This window comes from Polypterus senegalus, chromosome 14, assembly GCF_016835505.1.
Source record: "Polypterus senegalus isolate Bchr_013 chromosome 14, ASM1683550v1, whole genome shotgun sequence".
Lineage (NCBI taxonomy): Eukaryota > Metazoa > Chordata > Cladistia > Polypteriformes > Polypteridae > Polypterus > Polypterus senegalus.
In genome coordinates this window covers 52,251,263-52,262,582 of record NC_053167.1, presented here as the reverse complement: position 1 = coordinate 52,262,582, position 11,320 = coordinate 52,251,263, and the positions used below count along the sequence as shown (strand labels likewise).

At 35.1% G+C, this 11,320-nt stretch overlaps 1 long non-coding RNA gene across 1 annotated transcript in view; it reads right to left on the bottom strand.

Annotated features, from left to right (window-relative positions):
- Positions 1 to 2,823: 2,823 nt before the first annotated feature.
- The window catches only part of LOC120514801, a 29,939-nt gene continuing 21,442 nt past the window's right edge, over positions 2,824 to 11,320 (bottom strand). Inside the window, exons 2-3 of the long non-coding RNA XR_005630524.1 lie at positions 5,370 to 5,510; positions 2,824 to 3,556 (exon numbers count right to left, since the gene is read on the bottom strand). This is a non-coding gene — a long non-coding RNA (uncharacterized LOC120514801). The remainder of the gene's footprint in view (positions 3,557 to 5,369; positions 5,511 to 11,320) is intronic.

The following is an 11,320-nucleotide window of genomic DNA, read 5'->3' as shown; positions in this document are numbered from 1 at the left end:
TTATACCAAACGATGCCTCGGCCATGACCACAGTCTACTTCAACTTCTCCCATTCAGCAAACACTTCAGAGCCTTTCCTGCATCAAGAATTATAAACGCACTCAATCAGTTCATCAACTGCTCCTTGTAGAACTGTTTGTACTTATAAGTACAATCACCTCACTGTAAACTTGCATTACAGTTGTAATAATGCACAACCTGAGCCACTTTATGAACCGTTTACACTATCTGTGCTTATGCTTTTATATTGTATATTTTTCATTGTTTTTTTTTATCATTTTATTATCATTATTATTGTTATTTTAATATTTTATAGGAAAATAAGTTTATGGAGAATTTGCATATTGAATCTCATTGTATCATACAGTAACAATAAAGGAATTCAATTCAATTCAGTTCAATAGAAGAGAGTGCGTATTTACTATCTTCTAAGTTGATTTCCAAGAGCTATCTTCTTGGAGCTCTTGACATCATTTTTAAGATAAAATGCATTAAAGTATGCGTATTACATTATACAAATACATTTTTAACTTTATTTAAATAACGTATATTGTTAATAATTAAATGTGTGGGCACGGTGGCGCAGCCGTAGTGATCAGCTGGTGCTCCATCCAGGGATTGGTCTTGTCTTGTGCTATATGCCTCCTGGGATTGGACGGATAGATCGATGGAATAATGCTGCATTAAATTATTTCATCATGGGTCGCGCAAGAATCTTGCGTAAGGCAGGAAGAATCTCTGGATGGGGCCTCAGCTCATCTCTATCACTGTGCCACCGTGCCCCCACGTTTAATACATGCTTTAATGCATTTCAACATGAAAATGCTATCAAGTATACATCTTAGTAATTTAATTGTTCAGAGAGCTTTAATAATTCTGAGCCCTGTTGACGTAAGAGAAAGCCCATTCAAGCAGAACGTAGTGATTCCCACATATAGAGCACATAGAAGAACACATAGAATACAAAGCATTTAACGTGCTACTTTAGATACGATGGGATCTGAGAAACTCTAGTAAATTTAACATTGATTTTAAGATTGTGTTTACGAAGTTCTGCTTTAATGACAAAATAGATTACGAGATTAAATTGGACATTTTAACAATTTTTTTCACTGCCTCTATTTTTTTTTCTTTTCTCTGTATCCTAATACGCTTCCATAAGACACTCAGACAGTGGGCTACAACTCACCTTTTCACATTTACTTTGATATCTGACCACTTCTTTTTTATTTAGGGCACTGTGCAACTTTCTAAACAGTGTGGTATGCAAAACAATCAAGACTTAAAACAGAATGTTCACATTTTCTACTTATGTAGTAATGTCGAAAACTGTGGAAGTATTAAATTTAATAGCTATGACCCAACACTCAAAGGCCATTCAAAAAAACACGAATTTGAAAGTTTCTATCTTGTTAATTATTAAAGTCGGGTGTTTTATTTGTGATAAACAATTTTGGAATCTATTGGGTTTAAATTATCTATCAATCTATCTAATAATACAAGATCCATGATGAGCACTTTATGCTATTTACTTTAGAAGGTAATTTCTACTGATTCATAAATTAATTCCTTACCATGATGTTTGTGAAATACTGTATATTGATAACACATAGTGCTATAATACATGCGTAGTTTATTGTGTTTTCAGATATGGCTGTACACTTCAAATATGTACTTGAAAAGAAAATATTTAGGAAATGAACAACTGTTAAGCTGGAAAATATGGCAACCACAGCACAAATTGTTCAATTAGATTAAAATTATATATATTCTTTTTGCTATGGCTGATGCAGTAATTGAGTTAATCTTCTGACTTTGGGATGGGTCTTGATCTCTTCATTTTAGGTCATGTTGACAAAGCAGTAGGGAACTAAGATGAGAAACCACGCTGAATACAAAATCAGAGACATGTGTAAAGGGCATGCATTATGATGCCACTGTGCTTGTATTTATTCCATTTTTGAGTTCTTTTGTAACCCTATAAAATGTCTATCTACTGAAAGATAGGGATAGGACAGACACTGCACACACATCTGTTTTTATTTGTAGTATTTTAAGTTTCCCACTACTGTCCTTTCCACTTCAGTCTAGTAAAAGAGTAGATGAGCAACAGAGGAGTATAGACTTGTGTGTAAGGAAGGTTCGAACAGTCTTGCGATTAGCGTGCACAATTGAAAAAAATAGTTTAAAACAGATAAAAGGAGGAGATAGAAATGGCCTCTTTATCAAAACACCTAACAACAGTTCATCTTTGACCTGCATGAACAATGTGACTTTTAGATTTTCTTTCACCAGTTTGTTTGCTATCAATGCTTTTCATTTTTGAACTTATAGTCAACTCTAATTTTACCAAAGAGAAAATGTAATTTCCAAAGCAATGTGAATTTAAAATTTGAATTTGAAATGTACTAAGTTGAATTAGAGACTTGGTGAGTGGTTGATAAAGCCCTAGCTTGTTGTCCAAGATGCATGCTAGGCCATGGCTTGCTCCTGATCCACAGTCATCCAGAGGTCTTTTCTGCAGCTTCTGTGATGGCTTCAATGGCTTTTGTTTTTTCAATCTATGGACATAGCCAATTCACAACAGGCATCAACCTGCAGAAAAATCTTCTGAACCTATTACTTCCAGATCATTTGGTAGCACTTGTTTATGTGTTGTTATATGATGACATATGAGAAGCTGAAAACGTTCTTCAGAAAATATCTTGGAGAGATAAGATTGTGCACTTGTGGTGAGAAGACGTCTCTGAATTTGATCCAACCCCTTTCAGAAATGAAGCAGCCAGTAATTCAACACCATATGTCAGACAAGTAACACCAGCATACATTTGAAATACTTTATTGTGGTGTGAACAGTAACAACTCATAATAGTCCATTTCATACTTTAGGAACCCGGTAACTAAAAGCTTTACAATCTACAGTAATATTGAATACCCTAAGAGTTATAATGTAGGTTGTATTTATTTTGCAGCTAAAAGATGAGAAAAGGAAAATTACTTCTCAGTGCAGGTATTTTACTCTGTTTGCAATTGTCGAAAATGGCCGAGGCTGTCCAGCTTTTAGGATTTTGAAGCACTATAATAAAAGTACTGACCATTCATCAGATTATTTTGCACAATCTCAAAGATGCTATAGGAGATGTCATTTTGCTACTGACAGGTTGCCAATTTGGAAACATATACAGGTTACCATTTAACAAAAAACACTTTTTTCTGTAATTTAAAAAATGTAGTTGAGTTACGGTTGAAAAATAGAAAGAAATTTCTGAATATAATAATATTGTTAGTTCCTGCATTGCTGTTGTGACCAGTCAAATAAATACAAAATACCTTTCGAGTTCCCCTTGTATGAACTTAAAATACATTACCAAAGAGTAAGAAACGCATAAGGTTTTGCAAGGATCTCATGCTTCTTCAGTGGCTTGTTCACTAATGAAAAACGCTTCATCACATTAGAAATCCCAGGTGATCTTGTCCCAGGTTGGGATTTTTAAAATAATTGGATATCATCTGGAAAGACTTATGAAGTGATCTTGATTTCTTCTTTGCTTTCAAACTGTGAAGAAAAAGAAAATAATAAAAGTCCCAGGTAGGTGTCTTATTTTATTTTTTATAAATAAAGCAGAGCCAGACCTTAACTGTACTTTGTATAAAGTTTACTGTGAAAAGAAAACCAGGCAGTTGTTAAAAGTAGTGTTGTTGGGGAACTAAGAAGGATCTGAAATACAACACTAATAGCCAAGTCACTCATCAAGGTAACAAAAATTCAAAGACACTGCTTAAAAAATATAAGGCATATTCCCTGTAGTCCTACTTTAACAACTAGACCTGTTTGTGATCCCAATCAAATACACGTATCCTCTAAATATCTAATTAGCTCTGTAACTCCACGCCAATGCACTTCACCATCTCTTCACTAACACAGTTCAAACCATTCGCCACATTTGCTCCCAAGGGTGCAGTTGAGGGCAATATTGAGTTTTTCTTCTTAATTTAAGGTCATAGCTGAAACCTGGAGTATATGTGAAAGGCTGTTTTAATGCTACTTCATTGACTGACTGACTAGACACTTAATGGAAGTAAAAAAAAAAGTTTGCCCAAATTACTGCTAATGATTATTCTTACCACTTTGGCCTGGGTGATTTTTATTGTCAAGGAATTGCAGAAAATTGTAAAAAAACAATAACAATAGAGAAAAATAAAAGTATAACATTTTTATTGGAGGGAATATTACACACATCTCCCACAATATTAATTCCCTTCTGAATATCATGGTAATGGCTTGATAGAGTGCCGTTGATCCTTAGAGCTGTATTATCAGAACCCATGTGCTCTACTCTGGAGTTTTTTTTTTGTTTTTTCTGTCCCCCCTGGCCATTGGACCTTACTCTTATTCGATGTTAATTAATGTTGATTTATTTTGTTTTTCTTATTGTGTCTTTTATTTTTCTATTCTTTATTATGTAAAGCACTTTGAGCTACTGTTTGTATGAAAATGTGCTATATAAATAAATGTTGTTGTTGTACTATAGGACTACCATTAGTAGAGACGCCAGAAAAAGAATAATACAAAATTTCCTTCCTGCGATGGTTTTCACTACAACATATTGGACCTTACCTAGCACAGGTTTCATAATTTGTGCAAGGCCTGGAAGAAGTGTTTGCCAAAAACTAACGGATAAATTAACATGGAGAGGCTACTCTCTTGGGGAAGGATTCTAGTCATGAGAAATGGCAATCACTTCCATGGGATTAGCAAGGGTAGTTCTTGAAAGAGAAGAAAATAACAATGGGAACTGGATCATCAGTCATAGAACAACACAACTTCGCAAGTGGTGAGGGTTGAAGGTTGAATAAAATCAGATGAAAAGATGTATGTTACATTTAGCGGCTGCCATGATTGCCATTCACAAGGACTAAAGCAACAAACACCCAAAGGCAATGATTACCTTGACCTTCCAAATTACAAACAAGTCATTAACTGCATATTAACAGACAAAATCAAGTCTAAAACACATGTACAGGGTGGTTCAGATCTAATTATACAGATCCAGATTGTCTGGATGACTTTGACTTATGCGGGGACGATTCCAGCTCAGCGCAAAGATGATTCTTCATGTCGTCAGTTCGCACACTTCTTGATGGTCCGGGATTTTTCGGGTGATTTTCTATGTAATAAACTTAATAAGTTATAGTGTAATGAAAATTGCATAATTAGATGTGGACCACCCTATACAGAGAAATGCATTACAAAAATTAGTCAATAATCGAAAAAACTAAATTGACACCAATAAAACAAAACAATGCAAACTTAAAAAAATAAATAAATGAAACAAACACTTAACCATATCTGTGCAATGTACACCTACAGGGCTTACTGAACCCAGGGCATCATTGCTAGAGATGTTCACCATTCTGGGGTTGCAGATGACTTCCACACGCTGCCAGCCTCGCCCATTTCTGATTTTTGTTCCCTTCCTTAATGTTCACATCTCTTATATATGGTTGACCTGAGTAAAATATGGATACAGTATATGAAATCAAAAACTTCACAAAGTATCAAAATGTAAGTCTGGCACAGGATGAATGTATGTCAAAATCAATTTGTTCCCAGCCTTTGAGCAATTACACTTTCTAACATTCCATTTTGCCATCATTTACACACAAGCACATTATCATCTATTTTTCTTTGAGGCATTTTATACATCCTTTGGTGGCTTTTGGCACACAACATCAAATACTAAACATTGCTTCACTGTACTCATTGGACTGATGCCACATCTCATTTGATACATTATATTGCATACTTTATAGTGATTTGTAGGAGGCTTCCTTAAAGATGTCATCACTGTTTAATTCAGGAAGTGGTTTTGTAAAGATATTGTAGATATTTTACTCTTCTTTTTTTAACAGAAAAATTTAATATGTTACACTATTGCTATCATCATCATACCAATCAAAAATCTCCTGGATTTATCACGGCAGAGTTGATTTCATCATTCTGAAACAAATACAGTGTGCCTAGCTATATAGAGATTTAAGACTTCAGCTCTTTACAATTCCAAATTGGATAAGATGGCTTTCAGAATGCTGCGCTATGTTATACCTGTATATAGGTTCAATTCGATGCTCACAAAAAGGTTTCATCCAGCGTATATTGATTACTACAAGCACAGAAGACATTAAGATAAAGATGTATCCATGAGGCCTCTGATCAGCTCTGTGCTGCTTTGCAGATTCTTTCAAACCTTTAGCTGCTGGCAGAGCTCTGTAGCTGTCCTCAACATCTTGACTAAAACGTAGCATGTCTGATAAAACATATATATAATCTCATATACAGTATAATCTAGCACCCGTGCTTGAACCATTTTTAGACATGCTGAACTGCAGTTCATTGTTGCCATAGAAACCAAAAGCCTGAGCATATAAAAAAAAAAGGTGTCAATTGAATGTTCACCAACTGTGTAGGCAATGCTAAGAATGTCCCATAGAGGGCAGCAGATAATCAGAAGACAGAAGATTATTTGGAGTTTTTTCGGACTGCTTATGATGTGATATTAACCTTCATATATTTGCAAACAATCTCAGTACGTTACACATTCATTTCATTCAAGTTATACTTCTGTTATATAAAATTTACAAAAAATGAACATTCTTAGTGTAAAGCATCTCATACCTTTTTTCTTGAACAATAAGTATGACTGGTCTTTTGGATAAAGGGTAACTTTGATTTAAAACATAAACCACACAGATGCAATAAAATCTTCAAGCCCCGTGTTGGTATTTGCATGAAAAATATTTTTTTTTATCATTATGGCATAGTGTATTAAAGCAAAATTAAAAATCACTCCAATCCTCCATCTGTCTCCACCCATTCCTGTGCACTGACCTTCCGCAAAAGAAAATCTGGCTTTCGTTTTAATGAGACCCTTAATGTTTACACTAAGCATCCCTAATTTTGAAGAATCAGATCTATATATGCGCCCGTGATCGAGTCATGTACTGCAACTTCAAAGCGGTAGATACAGAGAATGACCTTTTTGAGTATATGCTTATTGAGAATTTCACACCAGCTTCTTGCTAGCAGTTTTCTAAGGTTACCAATCTCAGTCCTGTAATGCCTTCTGATCCATCCATCCATTATCCAACTGCTATATCCTAACTACTGCCTTGCACCCTGTGTTGGCTGGGATTGGCTCCAGAAGACCCCCCATGACCCTGTAGATGCCTTCTGATGTTTTGCAAAAATCAGCATTAATCAGGGGCAGACTATTCGTATCTCTCATGCCATTATTTTGTTTTTCCCATTTATATTTTGTCACATTCCCTATTTGAGTTTGTTTAACTTTTCATTGGAATTTAGGCAAGACGTTCGCTTTTATTTATAGGATCTCATTAGTTCTCCTCAGTTTATGTTTTAAGATTTTTACCCTCTTCTTTCTTTCTGTTGTTAAAGCAGCCCTTTAATGAGAACACAGAGGTGAATGGACATGAATTAACTGGTCCTCTTGAGCACTCGTTGTTATTTGCACTGGTATCAGTTGTCTGCTAATTCTCATTTATAAAGAAACGTATCTAAAAGCAATTTCAGGACAGAATCTAAGAAACAGTGCTGTAGTGCGTAGACTAGCTTTATGCACTTCATCATTTTTTTTCAATTTTAATAATTAATTTTCTAGTTAACACATTTGGTGTTGAATTGCTCGTAGATAAAGACATACTACATTTGTTAAAATTATTTTCGGTCTCTGTGTTTGGTATTACATTTTTTAAGTCATTACAAACTTTTACAACTTTTTCATGAGAGAAAACTTGCAGTTACAGGTTGTCTATTCTGTTCTTTGTTGATATTTGATATTCCTGGGACTTTTTGAGAAATATAAATTATGCAACACTGCATAAAATCCACCTCTATTTAGTCCAGTATTGCATGTAGCTGTCTCTCAGTCCTCTTACCACTTTAATTATTTATTTATTTAGGTAACACATGTTTTATTCAGCTTTCTGAGTGACTTTCTGCCGTTCGAATCATCTAATAGTTACTTTAAATGTCTTCGCACCTAGTGTTCACAATCACACTAACTTTAATATTATTGCAAAGCTTACCTGGTGTACAGTACATGCAGACTTACAAATCAAAGACCACAGTGCAAAAAATACATAAGTAATTAAACAAATACTGCAGTGGCTTTCCAGGTTGGCCAAACTAGCTGAGTGAGATTAGCTCTGATATCTCTTACAGGCGTCATTATTGTCACGTGTACAGTGAAATTCTTGCAAAATGCTACACGTTGCCATTCTCTGGCATCAAAATTAGTGAAGGTTTAACACTCTTACCTTGAAATGTCTGTCTATCTTACTTGAAAAATTCAAAGGTCACGTTTTACACTTGACAGATTCTTCTTTCACAATCGCCACCCTATCACATAATGCCCTGCTGCTCTTTTAACATCAATTCTGGTCATTGTCACATAACAGCATGTGTTTATATACATGTTCAGTCTGAAGGCTGATCTTGTGCATCTCAGGTCATAGTGTATGAGTCTGAGGAACAAGTGAAATGAACATGAATGCCATAAAGCAGGATTTATCATGGAAAATACATTACAATAATAGATATCAGGCCAAGTGACAGTAATGCCTTTTGTTTTATGCATTACCTTAAAGTCTTTAAGTAAAAAATATAAGGTGATTTGATTACTCTAAACTAACTTTAAATGAGTTTATCACAATATCAATTTGATAACTAAATTGCATGAATTCTTAATCTTGTACTCAACTCTCATTAAATGTTACTCCTATGGCTATCCATCAATTGACTTATACAACCCCATTCTTTCTAATACAGGATCAGTAAGACTGGAGGCCTTTTCCAGCAACGTCAAACATGGGGCTGGAACAAACTCTTGAAGCGATGCCAGTACTGAGTAGTTTGAGGGAAACAAAGTGAGGTTCTCTTTGGGGAAGAAGTTGTGGAACTTAACTTTGAATGTAGAGAATATGCCAAGTCCATAGGCAGTAACCAGGCTTGGGTTGCAACTGTAAATTGTAGAACTATGTGGCAGTTAGACCAACCACTGCACCAGCCACCGACAATTTGTGCGTACTGAAGACCAGCTCACATGCAGTAAATGAACCACAGCAGTAATATTAACAAACTAGTAGGTTTAGGGAGTTAGTCATTTTCACAATTAACTTGTTCATCCTTAGCTGTTGGTCCTGCAAGGAATCTTAGCACGGAGTCAAAAAAAGCTATCTTGAAAAATCATTCCTACCACCTTTTTTGATTAATGCGTGCAATGCGCAGGCAGATAAAGTGAACACACAAACAATTTTTATGTGTAAGAAAAGACTATGCATGCATTTTGTGAAATGGCCCCATTAACCCCAGATTCTGTCCCAGCAGCTGAAAATGATAAATCTAGAACAAAGAAGTGAGTCCATTTATAGACTAATGATGCATTTATGGACCATGGAAAGGCAGCATGTGGTTCACAAACATGAGGGGATTGCGCAAATTAGTTACAGAGGGCACCCCTGGTTTATTTGTACCTGGGGTTCAAGAACTAATTCAGTTAGAAATAATGTGGGCTTCTGGACTTGTTTAATGTATTGATAAAAGTAGTGTGCCTTTTTTATGGATCAGTTGTCAAACAAACCTATAAGATAGATAGCATGAACTTTATTATTTAGCACCAATGTATCAGAGATCTGTGTGCACTCCTATTCTTTTTCCTTTCTTATTAATTCTGTGTTCACATATTTAACAGTAAATTGCTATCTTTAATGGAGTAAATAGTAGGCAACATGCAATAATGAATTGTTTTGCTATGTCTCTGCTAAGGTATAGCTTTCTGTTTTGGATGTCGGTGGTCTTATTTTTTGTAAGCTTAAAGGTTTACTACTTAATATGTTATTTTTAGATGCATTTCAGATGGTAATACTTTTTGTCATATTCTAGAAGGATTCATAAGTTGGAAATCATAATTTCTGATTTACATTAATATTTTTCTGCTCTCTGTCCTAATCCCTTTTCCCTTTCACCTTGTGTTTTTGCTTGGTTCTATCTGAACTGACATGTGACAAGTACATTACACATGCTTGCTCGACTTTTTCATCCTTGGTAATAATTCAGAATATTTTCTGCTATTCATTTTCTGTTGACATTAGTTTATGATGATGGCCACATTTAAATCTGCAACTTCACTTAACCAATCTCCATATTTTTTGTATGTGCCCAGAATCACTGAATGACAAATTGTATATAATATAAACGTTTCTGTTTTTTGACAAGAGCCTACACTGCATCTGTTTATTTTTCAGTGAAATCCTTCTGTATCTGTACTCTCAACAGGTCTTGTTCAGATTAATAATGGCTGACATCCCTGCTGGTTACAGCACTCAAAGTGACCCTTCCAGTGAAAGCATGATTTCCTGAAGCTGACAGATTCGCAAACAGGTTCAAATGCAGTAACACATGCTCAAGTCGATTTCTTGCCTTTAGTCTCAAGTACTGTTCTCTTTACCTTTATTGGGATGACTCCTGTCTGCTTCAGTGTTCTTTGTGCAATTTGCAGCTTGTGACAATTCTTGATATTGCCACTTGTTTTCACCGCACTTTAAAATAATCAACCGTATTTCATGAATGCCAAAATATCAAGTAAAATAGATTGTAAGGAATAAACACATCAATGCCCAATTCCTTTTTTGCCTTATCATTACTATTTTCAAAGGGTAATCTTGGATTATACTAAAACAGTGTCAATAATGCTGTATGATTACATGAGGATACTCTATCATGATCATAATATGGAGATACTATAAAATCCTCATGCCTTAATGGCTTAAAACCAATATGTGACGCATTCATTTTTATGTAATTAAAATTATCTTATAAATATTACAAATAACTTGCCTCAATTGGTATATAGTTAATAGAGTGTATATAAAAGTGTTTCATCATTGGTTACTCATGAACATACTTTCTTCATATCAAATACTCTAGTCATCCATCAAATCCATTTTCATTAGCTAATTCAGCTTGGTCAGGGACATGGTAAGGCAGTGGGCTACGGCTAATTAAATAGAGTCAAATCACTAGTCTTTTGTGTAGAGGGTGCCATGTCAAGGCCTGGCGCACACAGACAATTACACAGAAACATTTAGAGGTCACCTGCATTTGGACATTGAAGGCAGACCAGAAAACAGGCTAGCTACTTGCACAAGGTACCTCCAGCCAGGAATTAAAAGCAGCCCATCTTCAAATAAAACTGGCACTATTGCTTATTTAATGCATCATTTTCATTTTTTCTTTGCTCCT